General features: G+C 43.2%; 2 long non-coding RNA genes across 2 annotated transcripts; both read right to left on the bottom strand.

Moving 5' to 3' along the window:
• Positions 1-1246: 1246 nt before the first annotated feature.
• On the bottom strand, positions 1247-3788 carry LOC130236928 (uncharacterized). Its single transcript, XR_008838505.1, has 3 exons — positions 3613-3788; positions 1605-1663; positions 1247-1512 (listed from the first exon to the last, which is right to left on the bottom strand). It is a non-coding gene; the product is annotated as an uncharacterized LOC130236928 (long non-coding RNA).
• Positions 3789-13886: 10098 nt separating this feature from the next.
• Positions 13887-15958, bottom strand: LOC130237739 (uncharacterized). Its single transcript, XR_008838570.1, has 4 exons — positions 15852-15958; positions 15472-15561; positions 15155-15204; positions 13887-15054 (listed from the first exon to the last, which is right to left on the bottom strand). It is a non-coding gene; the product is annotated as an uncharacterized LOC130237739 (long non-coding RNA).
• Between the last annotated feature and the right edge of the window lie 29 nt (positions 15959-15987).

Genomic DNA, 15987 nt, shown 5'->3' with positions numbered 1-15987 from the left:
CTTAAGACATTAAAAGATATTGATGGACAATTTGCTTCATTCCAACAAGTAAAAATTAAGTTCCAAATTCCAAATTCTCAATTCCACTCTACCTCCAGCTGCGAAGTTTTGTGTCCTGCTCAATAAGTCACTATCCATCCCTGCCTCCCTCTTCCCTGCTTGACTCTATCATGGAGCTAAACCCATACTCAAAGGGACTTTTTGGCGAAATATATTCTATAATTAATTCCTACAATCTGGAACCCCTACTACAATTAAAAAGAAAATGGGAGGTGGAGCTAAAGACCAAGGTCCAAAGTGAAACTAGCCAAATTTAAACTAAATATAGAGCTTAATTGTGACCGATGTAGCATTGAGCCAGCTACTCTATCTCAAATGTTCTGGGCTTGTTCAAAATTAAAGGATTTCTTGCAGCTAATATTTAAATTTCTCTCGAACGCATTAAATACCTATACAGAACCTGAGGCCACAATTTCAATTTTTGGGATCACGCCGCAGTCCTTAAGTTTTAACAAAAGCAAGATAAATGTGATTGCCTTTGCTACGCTTTTAGCTAGAAGATTAATATTGCTGAAATAGAAGGAAAAACTTCCCCCAACCTTTAAGCAATGGCTTATGGAACTTCTACACCACCTGACCTACGATATACTGTAGGAGGCTGTACTGATATGTTTTTCCTCATCTGGCAACCTGTTTTAGATCACATAAAGAAGATGGACCCTCAGTCTTTTTAGAAGAGTAGAACCTTTCCTTGTTTTCTTTTATTTTTTTTCTAATTTCTCCCCCCCCCCCCCCTTTTTTTTTCTTCTTTTCTTGTCTTCCCTTATATATGAGAATAACAAATGTTTTACCTAATAGTACTATTTATTTGTATTATCTTAATATTATTTATGTTTTTTTTATAGAACCTAAATGTATATGTGTGCGAATATGTTCAATAAAAAAATACTTAAAAAAAAATTGTGATGTAGAAAAAAAAAGTTCACACAGTGGTCACTTTATTAGGTAGATGTTTAATTAATGGGTAAAAGAATACAGAGTTATGTACAGCTCCTCACTTATCAGACATAGTAATGACAGAGAAATCATTACAAAGAAAACGGCTAATATTCTTAATGGCCCAAAACATGCAACAATATGCAGGTAAAATGTGTTGTTGTCATCAAAACTGTTTTGTGTGTAGTATATTAAAGGCTATAATCTTTATTAATAAATGTAACAAAAAAAACTAACGAAATTTAATCTCTTTTTTTATTTTAAGTTTCAGATCTTAACTGATCCTATTTTGAATCTGCAACAACATCCCTCAACATTCCATATTGAATCTGCATCAAAGATGACATGATGTTTTCGTGTCATCATGACATATGATTTTTTTCTAAATAACAATAACTGCATCAAGTGTAGAAATTAAGCAAGTTACTGATGTTTTGAGGAGCACAGAAGTAAACAGAGGTGTTTTCTCCATCTGGCAGGAGGTGTAGTTCACTTCTATGAGAACAACAATAGAACCTGCAGAAATACAGACATTATTATCAGATGTTTCTGTATCATAGAGATGCATGGATATGCATACTTTTACTAATCTTCTTCACTGTACTTACTAGTAAAACAGCACAGAGAGATCAGTCCTATGAGTCCAGACAGAAATGAAGCAATTGGTCTGTTAAAAGAAAAAAAATGCCTTAATTTTTATGTTACAAAAAGGGCTGAGTGAAAAATAATATGATGTTTTTATATTTTTAAATGAAATACCACGACATGATTGTCTATTTTAGTTTTTATTTAGTTTTTTAGTTTTTTTTGTAAATTTTGGTTTTGTCTTTTACAAATATTCCAGACTGATCTCACGAGAAAACGTAAGTATTTTACGTTTTGACAGTTTAGTGGCTAATTCGTACGAATTCGTACGAGTTCAGTCGTACGAAATGGTACGATTTTAAAAAGGAGGCGTGGCACCTAACCCCGCCCCTAAACCCAACCGTCATTGGAGGATGAGCAAATCGTACTAAATTGTACGAATTAGATCGTACGAATTCGTACGAATTAGCCACAAAAAAAAAAGTTACGAATTGCCGTGAGATTGTGTTGAATATTCTGAATATCAGTGTTGTGTTTTGAGTGAATGATCAACCTTCAATGTGAGAAACATGAGGATCAGCTGAAACAGAACAGATATTAGGTTAAATCATATTAATAGGAAAACAATACTAATTTAGTATTAAGATTACAGATATCAGTGTTTATTCCTAGCTTAATCATTTAAACACTTAATATAATATTTTATGATAAAAAAAAATAGTCCTACATGCTTCTGTCTGTGGTAAAAAAAAAAGGAGTCAACGCTGCTCTGAAAACAGAATCAACAGAGTCTGATGTGATTTAAAAAAAATCATTTTTAAATGAAACAATATTAAATGTTTATTTTTACTGATTTGAAAATTCGAAGTCTGTGATAATTCTGGATTTTAAGCACAGCTTTCATAAATCTTGGTGCGATTTCACATTGCTCTTGGGTGACTTTATGCTACTCCTGGAACAAAAATAAAGCTGTGCAATGCAACAGGGTTCTAGACAAGTCTGGAGATTTGGCGTGGTGTCTTCATTTTCCCCATGTTTTCAAAATAACCTCACTTACGTTCTGTGTTTGTCAGAGTTTTTCCAGTAGAGGCCATTGTTGAAGCGGAACAGAGATTTACAAATGTCAATGATGCATTTATTTTGGAAGTCTATTTTAACTTGTAATATAAATTCAGTACAACATCTACTACTACTACTACTACTACTACTACTACTACTACTAATAATAATAATGATAATAATAATACACCATAGAAAATATATAAAAACTGAAATGTGCGCTGGGCAGATTATTATTTTTTTTTTTATATATTCATCCTAAATCATTCTGTTTACCTGAATATATATGGAGGTCTGTCACTAATCAATATATCAACTTATCGTGCAATATTTGAAGATGACTTCAATAATTTTTGCCGTTGCAATATATATTTACAAATTCACAAATAACAATAAAGCCATTTTACAATGACATTGATATTCGACCTCACTGGTGTCAAAGTTTATAATTGGACATTTACTAAATAGGACAATTAATAGTATATATAATAGGACATTTACCTTTTTAACATCAAATTATTGCATCTAAATAACCTTAAGAATGAGAAGTATTTTAAAGTGTTTATAATGCTAGTTGCATCATTATGTTGTTATATAATTATTATATAATCAGTGGCAAATGATCTCAAAATGACAATAATATTGCTTATTGCAACAATTTCAGTGACAACATATTGCACAACAATAATTCCTTATTGTGACAGGTTTATATATATGACAGAATGACATACAACAACAACAAAAATAATAAAAATATAATAAAACTGCAATATTGCAAACACTATTTTTTAGAATCCTCTCATAATGAGATGGAAGCTTGCTCACATATTTTTGCGGCAGTTGAAGTTTCACCAAAAGACACAATCATGTATGACAAAGATAAGTACAGTAGGTTATTTGTGAAAAGTAATTAAGTCTGGGTGATTTAAGTTTTACTGTGAGTAGTTTAAATATTTGCATAAAAAAACTTACTCTGGACTGTGACTGTCACTGGATCAGAGTGAGGAGATGGTACATTCTCTGTTCCCTTCTTCACAGTGTAGAAGCAGGTTATTCTCACTGATGAACTCTGATCTTCTGACCAAACATTGATCTGAGATGCAGTGAGTGACAGCTGACATGAAGAGTTCAGATTTGAGTTTCTTTCTCTTCCATTAATGTTGAAGACACACATCTGCATCTCTATCTTCAGCTCTTCAGTAATGTCACAGCTCAGCTCAACTGTGTCTGTTTCCTGAAGAACTGAAGCAGACGCTGATAGTCTGGCCTGAAGGAAGACCTGATGAAGATAAGAAGGGTCACGTTTATCACATTTAAATCAGAAAGAGGATACATCATTGCACATCGTGTTATTGAGGATACATCACAGCACATAGTGTTATTGAACTAATATCTTAGAGGGAGATTATGTTAGCCTAATATGAGAGAGATAAAAAATAAAAGACACTTTAAAAAAGGAACAGTACGCAAATCAATATCAAATAAAACTTGTTGCATGTTTCACTTTCCGCTCGATACCAAGGAGTGGGGCTGTGTGTGTAGCGACTTTAAGCAGCGTGCGTCAACTGCTGCTGGTGAGCGAGAGCATGCGTAAGTGTGCAAAGCCGGTATAGATATAACCAAAAGCAAGTTTATATTCATAATATTTCTTTAACGATACTTATCAAAAATTCATTTAATTTTACCCCTCAAATAGAATCTATTCAGTTGCACTATAAAGAAATCAGGGCACTTTAGAGCCCTGTGATAATTTGTAATAAAATAACGTTCTTAACCGGGTTTTTTTCTAGAAAACCGTTTTCGGAATATTTTGTTTAATAAGGAATGCAGGAACAGAAACGAAAAAATATCAGTTCTGCTCTGAGTGAACCGATTGGATTTTTTCCCTTTTTTAAACCCTGGTTATAATAAACCCCTCCAACAAAGAGGTGCTTTTTTTTTTTTTTTTTTTAACTCCAATTTGAAGGTGTACTTTTAGGTTCTGTGTGGTCTAGGTTGCTATAATTAATTTTGTTGGTTCCTGCACATGTCAGTAATCATAGGAATAAAGAAAAATGTCTCGATTACAATCTATGCAAAAGTTATTCTATTCCAACTGATATTCTATTCCAACTGAGAGAACAGAACTATTTATGGAGGTATTTGGCCAGTACCCACCTTTAAAATTGAAAAAATGCAGAAGTAAATGCTGTCACGGACCCAGTACCGGGTACACAGAGGTTTTCATTCAAAGAAAAAATGTTTTTAATAAATAAGCTCACCTCTGATGTGTGTGTCACTGTGTGGAGATCTGATGTCAGGTTCAGTCTTGAGTGAATAATCACAGCTCAACTTTCTGCTCTTCACTGATCTTCCCAAGAGACCACCAAGAGCTGGATTTAACACACAAAGATGCTCTCCAGATGATTTCCACTGAGAGTCACGGTTGACCAGAATAGCATCATCTTCATAGTAAACACTACAGGTGAAATCAGCTCTGACTGAAAGTGGTATTTCACAGGTTATGCTGAGCTGATTCTCATATTCATGAACACTGATGATGGGTTTCTGAAGTTTGTCTGTTAAAATGAAATAATACAGATATTAAAACACTGCATTAACAGTTTAAAACACAGAAGAGCAGGAGTCAAATATCTCACCTAGAACTGTGACAGGAACTGAATAAGATGATTTATTCCCGCGTCTCCCTTTTATTGTGTAGCGGCAGCTAATGTTGACTGATTGAGGAGATTTTTCACCTGCCCATCTGAGCACTTCAAAACCAGTGAGGTTGAGCTCACATGGAGGACTGACTTTTGTTTTTATCTTTTTTCTATTAATTGTAAAATCACACTGCTTCACTTTAATATCTGCTGGCGTCTCGCAGCTGAGCTTCACTGATCTGGATTCAGTAAAGACAGCTGGAGATACATGTACAGTAGGGGATTCTAGAACAAACAGATTAATCCATCACAACACTTATCAATGCATCTCCTTGGAGGAATTGTTATAAATGTATATACTGATATTTTCTGTAGCTTCACATATCTGTGTTACTCAATTAAAACCTAGAAATACTCTCATATTTCCAAATAATATCTCCAGTTAATACATAATTCTTAATTTTAGTTACCCAAATGAAAGCAGAAAGGTTGTAGGCTTCAACATTCAGCTTAAACATGCATAGTATTGACCACACATGCTGAAGTACTTTTGTGTAACATTAAAAATAGTTTACCACAAATGTGGACAGAGTATTTCAGAAGTTAAACAGCAGAGATCACTTACTGATAGACTGAACCTCAATGAGGAGCTGAAAAACAATGAAGACGAACAACTCCATCACAGCGAGTGTGAAACAAACACATTGAAACAACTGGTGAATTAGGAAGTAGAGCGTTAGACAGGAAAACAATTGAGTTAATTTTTGCACAATGTGATACATCTTTTGGCTTTTCTGTTGAGTTATTTTCAGCATTGGTTAGTTTTTTTGTGAAACCCACTGCTGGGTTAGGTGTCACTGACAGAAGAAATGAAGCATCTCTGTCTGCTGGGCTGAAGTAACACACTGAAAACCAAAACCTTTTGTGAAAAGTCCTGTTGCTACAAATATAGTTAATCGATTCTGTTTCCTGATTTCAGTGTTTCAATTACCATTCACAAATTGCAATAAAAACTTGTGTGGCTGAACTACAGCTCTCAGCCTGTGGTTAGAAGCTTAATTTCTTCTTAATACAAAATGTAGACTTAAATACTGAAATGCGAAATAAACAAGCTGACATGCAGGAAAATATATATGCATGTCATTTCTTACATAAGTTATGGTGAAGCTACTGTTAACTTGAAAAAATTTGCAAGCACAATACTGATTAAAATTATGTTTTGATATTTTGTGGGATTTTTTTTTTATAGCCATAATCACACAATATTATATATGTTTAAATTGTGCTTTAGGCTTTCATTTGGCTGGTTAAGGGCTGGATAAATATAAACTCAGACCTCCAGCAGGTGGCAGCAAGTGCTAAATTTATTTTAAAAGAAGGCAGGTGAGTGTTTGAGTGACTGATCATTTTATTTTATTTTGATCTCAAACAGGAGGCATCCTTGATAAAATGTGTCCTTAAGTTTTAGTAGCAGTCCAGTAATTCTCAGGATTTAAGGGCAGTGTGAGATGATCTAGATGCACATGTATGTTTTTAATGTTTCCAGTTACTATTAAAAACATGATTTAAATTTATAAAAAAAATATCTATTTGAACAGCCTCACTGTTAATGAATTGCCATTAATGCAGGTCTCCTAGTTTTGCACTGGGATTTATTTATGAAATGCAAAAAAAGCCTCAAAGAAAAGCCTCAATCTCCAAAATCGTTTTATTGTCTTTCATGCAGTAATACAATACAATGAACTTTATACACAGCAAGTGTTTATTAATTAAATTAAAATGTAATCCGTTAAATAGACTGAAGCATTAATTTAGTTGTTCAAGCATAAAATGAGATGAAAGATCATTTAAAGTGCTGGCGAGTGCTAAAACTCCATTGAAAATACTGTGATAAAATAAATATTCTTATTTTAAAAACATGGCGGAGAACGTCCTGGTTACGTACGTAACCCACGTTCCCCGAATAGGGAACGGAGACGTGTGTCTGTTATTAAACAGACTTTTGGGAGTGCTTTAGACGACCAATCACATCTGAAGATAAGAAAACGGGCCAATGAAATGCCAATTGAATTGGCGGAGCTTAGCTCCACAGCTGAAACTGATGAGCCAATTAGGGCTATATCAGTCGGCTGCTGGAGCCAGCTCATCAGAATTTGCCTGCTGAAGAGCCGATCGCTCAGCTCCCAGCTGGAGACTCAGGTGCTGTGGCAGTGGAGACACACGTCTCCGTTCCCTATTCGGGGAACGTGGGTTACGTACGTAACCAGGACGTTCCCCTTCATATGGGAACTTCAACGTGTGTCTGTTATTAAACAGACTTTTGGGAGACTGTATGGAAAGCGCCACAGCAGCTAAGCCTGTCGCGTCCCTGATGTGTAGTTTGCCAAGCCAAAGCGTGAGCGCACTGACATCACCAAGAGCGCAACCTTCCAACGTCCCCTAGGCCCAACATATTACCATTACATGGGAATAAAAGTTTTAAATCGGGGGTCGTAAGTGTGCTTTTACCTAGCTAATATAGACTAGGGATTTTGGAAATACGACAGTACGTTGGGAAAGCGTGCCAGTCCCCGAAGGGGGAGGACGCAGCGGAGACCACCTGCTACCCTAAAAGGGGAGACCTGATGGTAAGGAGACATATGGACTAGCCCTAATGAGGGGGAGTGCTACATATGATAAGCTGGTTAGCGGTTTAGGGAAGACACGGGACCGCCTAATAAGGGAGAACACACCGTGGTAATAATGCATATGACATCACCAAATGGGGATGCACATAGCTGGCACCGATCCTCAATATGCGTGTAGACCTAATGGGCATACCAACCGCACACTGAGCCATGCACTCGACTCCTCCGCTGAGTCGATGCTGGGGGCCTCGGAGGAATTCTCTAGGGTTCGCCTGAGAAGGGAAACTTACTAGTAGAATAGGAAAAAGCGCACGCATCTCCGGTTTAGGGAGCCTGGCGCAGCAAGCGTTTGTGACACCGAGCTTAATTCTCCCCCGATTGATTGGGATTCCCCAATAACCGGGAAAAAACGGCTCCACTCGGAGGTTATAAAACCTCGCAAATGTGTTAGGTGTCGCCCAACCCGCAGCTCTGCAGATATCTGTGAGAGAGGCGCCGCGTGCTAACGCCAATGAGGAAGCGACACCTCTAGTGGAGTGCGCTCTCACGTTAGGAGGGCGCGGCTCGCCCTGGCATTGATAAGCGAGGGCGATGGCATCAACTAACCAGTGGGCCAACCTCTGTTTTGACACGGCACTTCCCTTCTGCCGGCCACCATAACAGATAAAGAGCTGTTCACATGATCTTACATTTTGCGTTCGTTCCACGTAAAGGCGCAAAGCGCGAACGGGACAAAGCAGTGAGTGGGCTGAGCCTGCCTCCTCCGCAGGCAGCGCTTGCAGGTTCACCACCTGATCTATAAATGGGGTGGTAGGAACCTTGGGCACATAGCCAGGTCGGGGTCTCAGGACAACGTGAGAGTAACCCGGCCCGAATTCAAGGCACGATTCGCTGACCGAAAATGCCTCCAGATCCCCAACTCTCTTGAATGGCGCCAATGCGATCAGCAGAGCTGTCATAATGACAGAATACAGAATCGAGTGGCTAAAACAGATCTCTCTGCAGCCACCAGGACTAAAGAGAGATCCAAGAGGGCATGAGAGGGGGCCGGGATGGATTTAATCGCCGCGCGCCTCTGAGGAATCGGATGATTAGATCATGCTTCCCGAGCGTGTTGCCATCCACCGCGTCATGATGAGCGGAGATGCCGCCACGTAAACCTTCAGTGTGGAGGGTGACAGCCTACGCTCCAGCTTATCCTGAAGGAAGGATAACACAATGCTAATCTGGCAAGTTCGGGGGTCTTCTCGGGGAGAAGCGCACCACTCAGAGAATAGACTCCACTTCAGGGCGTAGGCATGCCTCGTAGAGGGTGCTCTAGCCTGAGTGATGGTGTTAAGTACCGCGGGCGGTAAGTCACCAAAGTCCTCCGCGCTCCGTCTATGGACCACACGTGGAGGTTCCAGAGATCTGGGCGTGGGTGCCAGATGGTGCCCCGTCCCTGAGAGAGGAGGTCCTCCCTTAGGGGAATGCGCCAAGGAGGGGCCGCCGCAAGGAGTGTGAGCTCCGAAACCCAGGTCCGGTTGGGCCAGAGAGGCGCAACAAACAAGACCTGCTCCTCGTCCTCCCTGACTTTGCACAAAGTTTGTGCGATTAGGCTCACTGGGGGAAACGCATATTTGCGCGTGCCCGATGGCCAGCTGTGAGCCAGTGCATCCGTGCCGAGGGGGGCCTCGGTCAGGGAATAAAACAGCTGGCAATGTGCGTTCTCGGTGGAAGCAACAGATCGATCTGGGCTTCCCCAAAGCGCGCCCATATCAGCTGGACCGAATCGGGGTGGAGTCTCCATTCTCCTCGGGACACTAGCTGCCGTGAGAGCGCATCGGCTGCACGGTTGAGCTCGCCCGGGATGTGAATGGCACACAGTGATTTCAGCCGCGTGTGACTCCAAAGGAGCAGACGGCGAGCGAGCTGAGGCATGCGGCGAGAGCGCATACCCTCCATATGGTTGATATAAGCCACCGCCGCCATGCTGTCCGTCCTGACCAGCATGTGTTTCTGCTCCAACACCGGAAAAAAGCGGCGGAGAGCCAGATACACTGCCAACAGCTCCAGGCAGTTGATATGCCAATGCAGGCGGGGTCCGGACCACGAACCCGCGGCTGCATGCTCGTTGCACACGGCCCCCCAGCCCGTGCTGGAGGCATGTGTCATTACGACAACATGCCTGGATACTAGCCCTAGGGGCACTCCGGCCCGTAGAAAAGCCAGATCCGTCCAGGGGCTGAGGGTGCGGAGACACAGCAGAGTGATGTTCACCCGGTGCGTACCCGCGCGCCATGCCCGTCTGGGGACTCGATCGCGAAGCCAACGCTGAAGTGGTCTCATATGAAGCAAACCGAGCGGCGAGACCGCGGCTGCGGATGCCATATGCCCCAGGAGCCTCTGAAAACATTTCAGTGGGACCACTATTTTCCTGTGGAGCTCGTTACACAGGAAAGCATTAGCCTGGCGCGCTCCTCGGAGAGGCGCGCAACCATAGCAACCGAATCCAGCTCCAGCCCGAGGTAAGAGATCCTCTGCACAGGGCAAAGTTTGCTCTTCTCTCGGTTGACCTGAAACCCCAACTGGTCGAGGTGCCGAAGCACTTTGACTCTGTGCATAATCAACTGATCGCGAGAGGAGGCTAGAATGAGCCAGTCATCGAGATAGTTGAGTGTGCGGATGCCCGCAAGCCGCAGTGGCGCAGAGCACCCTCCGCGAGCTTGGTGAAAACCCGCGGAGACAGAGAGAGCCCGAAGGGGAGGACTTTGTACTGCCACGCTCGTCCTTCGAACGCAAACCGGAGAAAAGGGCGGTGGCGTGGAAGAATAGAGACATGAAAATACGCGTCCTTCAGGTCTATGGCTGCAGACCAATCTTGTGGACGGACGCTCTGAAGCAAGCGTTTCTGCGTAAGCATTCTGAAAGCATTTAGTATAAATGACAGTTCAGTCTGCGCAGATCTAGGATTGGTCTTAACCCCCCGCTCTTTTTTGGGCACGATGAAATACGGGCTGTAGAACCCGGACTCCATCTCGGCTGGAGGGACCTGCTCGATTGCGTCCTTCGCCAGGAGGACCGCAATCTCCTCTCGCAAGACAGGGGCGCTCACGGGGATCACCCTCGTGAAAAGGACACCCGTGAACTTGGGAGGGCGAATAGCGAACTGAATCGCATAGCCGAGTCTGACCGTCCGTATGAGCCACCGCGATGCGCTGGGCAGCGCTAACCAGGCTGGCAGAGCGCGCGCTAATGGCACCATCGGAGCGATCACTGACGTGCCAGCGGAGGGGCAGCTCGGGATGGGAGTGCTCATCCCGGGAAGCGGTGCGTCCCGGGGAAGAGCTGAAAATAAGAGAATTTCTCTTACCTTCCTCCCTGGATCCCGCGGTGAGGCCAGAGTGAGAGAAAGGAGTCCGTCCTGCTGCACTCTGAGGGCCTGAGGCGAAGGGTCCCGGTGCTGCGAGCTGAAAGGCGGAGCGTCCCAGACTGGCAGTACTCGGGCTCGCGCATCCGGAGAGAGAGGAAACTGCTCTTTTGGAAATTTGGTTGCCGCCAGCCCAGGGGCCGGCAGCGAAGAGTTTAAAGTCGTTGAGGACTGATTTAATAATCCTCGGCCCCCCACCGAGGAAAGAGCAGGTCCCCTCTTTTCCGAATGGCCCGTCCCAGGGACGCTTCGCGGTCCGTTTACTGGACTTAGCGGCGCCCTGGGGCGGGGGGCGTTGCAGTCCCGCGGGAGGCTCGGCATTGCCGCCTGGCCGGAGCGGGCAGCGAAAGCGGAGCAGATGAAGCCGCGGGTGGACGCCCTCGGCGAAGAGCAACCGCAGCGGAAGGGGCAGCGGGAGGAGCAGTTTTTCGAGCCCGCTGATAGATGACCTCACCCCTCGCCTTGGACTGCTTTTCACCGCGGAGAATTCCTGGGTGAACTCCCCGACGGTGTCGCCGAAAAGGCCGGCCTGGGATACGGGAGCGTTAAGAAAGCAAGCTTTGTCAACGTCTCTCATATAGCCAAGCTCAGCCAGGGGTGGCATTCCTGGACCACTAATGTGGCCATCGTCTTCCCCAGGGCACGAGCAGCCGATTTAATTGTCATGAGAGCATAATCGGTTGCCGTGCGGAGCTCATGCAGCAAGCCTGGGGGAGAACCGCCCTCCTGCATCTTGGCCAGCTTCTCGGCTTGGTAGCGTTGATAGGTGGCCATAGCGTGCAGAGCGGAGGTGGCCTGGCCCGCAGCAGTGCAGGCTCTGGCCGTGAGAGACTCAGATAACCTGCACGCTTTGGAAGGGAGTGAGGGCGGACCTCTCCGAGTGGAGCAGCTCTGCGGACAGAGCACGCTCCGCCTGGGGAATCGCCTCATAACCCCTGGCCGCTCCGTCATCGAGGGAGGTGAGAGCGGGAGCGCACGAGGACCGGGCAGAAAAATGTGCCCTCCATGCCTGCGTGAGCTCTCTGTGTACCTCCGGGAAGAAGGGGACGGGGGGTCTAAAAGGCTTCGCCTTCTTCACCCCCACGTAACACCCATCTAAGCGGTTCGGCCCCGGTTCTGGGGGACAAGCCATCTCCAGTCCCACGGCCGAAGCAGCCCGGAATAACACGGCTAACATGTCCGACTCCAGATCCGAAACCTCACTGATAACCCCGGAGGGTGGCAGGGGGTCCGGATCTTCATCAGAGCATGTCAGCCCGCCCTCCGATGCAGCGATGGACATCACGTCCCCGGTGTCATCTAATGAGAGCGCGGCCAACCCAGAGGATGGACCAGCGCTAACACTCGAAGCAGAAACAGAGCGCACTGACGAGGAGCGAGGGGTCCGCGGGCCCGAAGGCGACGGATTAGCCCCCACTGTAACCCTCAGGCCTGCCCGAGTGCTAACCGCTTGGCGGGGAGCAGCAGGGGTGACTTGCCCTAATAAAAGAGCTCGCCGCGACCTCAGTTGCGCAACAGTCAAGCCATCGCAATGCGGGCAAGAACTGTCCGCGAGCACCGCATCAACATGTTGGACCCCCAAGCATGTGACGCAGTACTCGTGCCTGTCATCCGGGGAGAGGAAACCACCGCATCCAGAAACGCACGGTCGAAACGACATCTTTAAAAAGACGCGCTGCACGACCGTGTGCTCTCTTAGGGAATTCTGCTCTTTTAACAAACTGCTCTTTCAGGTCACCAGCGAAACGCCAAGGGGACGGGAAACCCAGCTCGACCGCCGCTAGAACGTCTTCCCTCGCACTGGTGAGAATAATGCTTTCTTCAATGTTGGAAGTCAGCTCAGCAGAAGGGTTCTTCAGTCTCAGATCGGGTCTGAAGCAACAATTCTGATGAGCTGGCTCCAGCAGCCGACTGATATAGCCCTAATTGGCTCATCAGTTTCAGCTGTGGAGCTAAGCTCCGCCAATTCAATTGGCATTTCATTGGCCCGTTTTCTTATCTTCAGATGTGATTGGTCGTCTAAAGCACTCCCAAAAGTCTGTTTAATAACAGACACACGTTGAAGTTCCCATATGAAGGGGAACAATGGAATTTAATGCAGTGCTTCTTGTCTGGTCTGAGACCCACTTTATATTGTGTATCAGTCAGGTGATGAAGATCATTGATTTTTTATTTATTTTTTTTAACAAAAGCAAATCTTAAAGAGCCCCTATTTTGCATTATAAAAGGTCATATTTTGGTTTTGAGGGTCTCCAACAACATGCTGATATGCGTGCAAGGTCAAAAAACACTTTCATTGTCTTATAATATGCATTTATTTTTACTTAATTATCCCAGCGACTCCCATATGATTCGTTCAGCGATTCATTTGTTCGTGCGAAGCTAATCTGCGCTGGTTGGACCAATAACCCAGTCTGTTGTGATTGGTCGACTGGGTTCAGCGCGAGACAGAAAGAACTGCCCACCATGGCTACAGTATGAAGTAGCAGAGAGTATATGAGAGCCCAATGCATGAAGCAATGCAGTTAAACAGCAGCATATACTCTACTCTTAACCCTAACCCCAAGTAATAACAACAACACACATTCAGTATTAAAACACACAGTGGCAAAAGTTGAACTATTTTGAAAATTGACTGCGCCGCATGTGTAAGATACACCTGATGGTGGCCATAGCAAAAGCAAACGGCAGAGGATCACTCAGAAACCCATTTAAATTGGTAAAAGAAGCAGCATGCGTCACGTTTTTAACAAGGTTTTGGACGCGATATGTGAACAGCCCCATACAGATTTAACCTGAGAGATACAGTAGAAGCAGTGTGATTACAACTTATAACAGACAATTAAACACATATTTTGCAAACTACACAAAACGAGTCAGCAATTTTAATGACACTTATATGTTATGATCCAGAGGAAGAAGAAACTGGTCCATTTGAACTTTAAAAGTTACTGACAAAGTCTCATTGTCTGCTGCTCCTTCAATAGCAAGCGACCGGTGAATACAGAGTTGCAGCGTATGCTATTGTATCAATCGTCAGAAAAATGACAAGAACAAACACAACACTAGGTTGGATATACTGTGGTAATGTTGTGAAAATGAACTTTAACCCTTTATTCCCCTCAGCCGAATCTCCATCTGTCGTCGTCTTCGCGTCATGATCAGTCCCGTGATCCCCCGCGCACCGCTAGTGTGTGGAGGGAAAGCACGTGCACATTTTACCAGAACGGGAACTACATATTTGGTGATGTACCGTATAAATGTAGACGCGTTCAAGCAAAAGATCCAAACCCAACTCGATTCATTTACATGACTCTGAGTCAACTATTTCGCTGAAGAATCAATAGTTTTAAACAAGGTGCACTTTTAGAATTAATAACTAACTAACTAACTAACTTTCTAATTAACCAGCAGGAGCAGAAGCAAATAAACAGAAATTAGACTTCTATGCCAAATGCGTTAACTTCTCATATTGCTCGCATACTAAAACTCAGAAAACATAACATTCACTTTCCAAATATATTGAAATGATGTTAATGCAAAGACGGTTACATTAGTCATTGCTTTAGTTCATTATTATGGAAAAGACAAGCAATTCTTAGATGTCATTATTGGACTTGTGGACCTTGCCAGAGAAAATCCTTTAGTCTAGAAAATAGTCTAGAGGGTCTTCTTGATCTTAATTGTTTGAGTGAACTGGTTTGTCAGGAATTGTGCAGTACAGATGGTAAACAATCTTAAGGAGAAAGAAAAAGAGAAGACACACAAGATAAATGTGTTAATAATGTTGGACGATCGTGTGGGTTTGGTGTGTGACGTGTTCATGCAATACACACCTCGTTTTCTTCTGTATTTCTTGCTTTCTGTTGTTTAGGGACCAAAACATCTGAAATGCAATGAAGAATCATTTAAAACAGTTTGTAAAACAACTTTTGAGCTATATATAGATGATGGATGTAGTTTTTCTCCCACTTCCCATATATTAGATTGAAACAAGCTTCTCAACACATCATGCGTGCATAAAAAATGTTTTGAGATGTGAAACCACAGTACGTTTCCATATTAGGCTTATATTAACAAGTTATTTGAACAAATGAGAAAGATTCAGTCCTCATGGTGGGACTACTGAGATGATATTAAATCATTTCATCACCTGAGGTCTGGTACATTGGGTTTACAGAAGTAACAAACGTGTCTTTAGGGTCTGCTGTGTTGTGCTGATGTGACACTGGGTGCTCCAGATCTTTGAAAGAACAGAATGAAGAAGATTGTTAGACAGTAGAAAATCATCCAGAGCAAAATAACAAATATAAGTTGCTTTGGTTTGAAATACATGTGTAAAAGATTTTAATTTTGGCATGAAACAAAGTTAATATGTGGTCAATGATGATGCTGAGAAGTTGAAAAGTGGAAATGAGTGAAGTATCAGTTTCTGAGAAGCAGTCACTGCAAAATGTTTCTAATGTTATGTTGAAGTCAAATCCCTTCAGGTTTAGTAATAGACATCACTTTCTGAGAATGCTGTTTTCATACCTTTAGATATGGGCTGAGATGTGGCCGGTGTAGAAGTGATCAGAGAGTGTAACACTGCGGTTTCAGAGCAACTCTAAAGAACATAATTTAGCAATAATAATAATGATAATAAGATAATGTCTCTTTTTCTCATTCC

This window comes from Danio aesculapii, chromosome 11 (assembly GCF_903798145.1).
Source record: "Danio aesculapii chromosome 11, fDanAes4.1, whole genome shotgun sequence".
In the NCBI taxonomy this organism is placed as follows: domain Eukaryota; kingdom Metazoa; phylum Chordata; class Actinopteri; order Cypriniformes; family Danionidae; genus Danio; species Danio aesculapii.
Note: the sequence above shows the minus strand (reverse complement) of the source record. Positions and strands in the feature narration are given on the sequence as shown.